Raw genomic sequence first — 237 nt, 5'->3', positions numbered from 1 at the left:
GGCTGCTACGCCTGAGCACAAAGACTGGAAAAGTGACACGTTCCTTTTCTCTCCTTTTGCGGAAAAATAGAGCAGAAAAGGGCCCACGAAAAGAGAGTTGTTGGGGTAGCGTGGCCGAGCGGTCTAAGACGCTGGATTAAAGTTCCAGTCCCTTCGGGGGTGTGGGTTCAAATCCCACCGCTACCAGGACAACCTTTTGGAAGGCTTTTGTGGCTGCTACGCCTGAGCACAAAGACT

General features: G+C 52.3%; 1 non-coding gene across 1 annotated transcript; it reads left to right on the top strand.

The window, feature by feature from the left end:
* Window positions 1-104: 104 nt before the first annotated feature.
* trnaf-aaa (transfer RNA phenylalanine (anticodon AAA)) lies at window positions 105-186 on the top strand. The gene has a single exon. It is a non-coding gene; the product is annotated as a tRNA-Phe (tRNA).
* The last annotated feature ends 51 nt before the right edge of the window (window positions 187-237 follow it).

This window comes from Sinocyclocheilus anshuiensis, unplaced genomic scaffold (assembly GCF_001515605.1).
Source record: "Sinocyclocheilus anshuiensis isolate Anshui unplaced genomic scaffold, SAMN03320099.WGS_v1.1 C30858463, whole genome shotgun sequence".
NCBI classification, from domain to species: domain Eukaryota; kingdom Metazoa; phylum Chordata; class Actinopteri; order Cypriniformes; family Cyprinidae; genus Sinocyclocheilus; species Sinocyclocheilus anshuiensis.
Note: the sequence above shows the minus strand (reverse complement) of the source record. Positions and strands in the feature narration are given on the sequence as shown.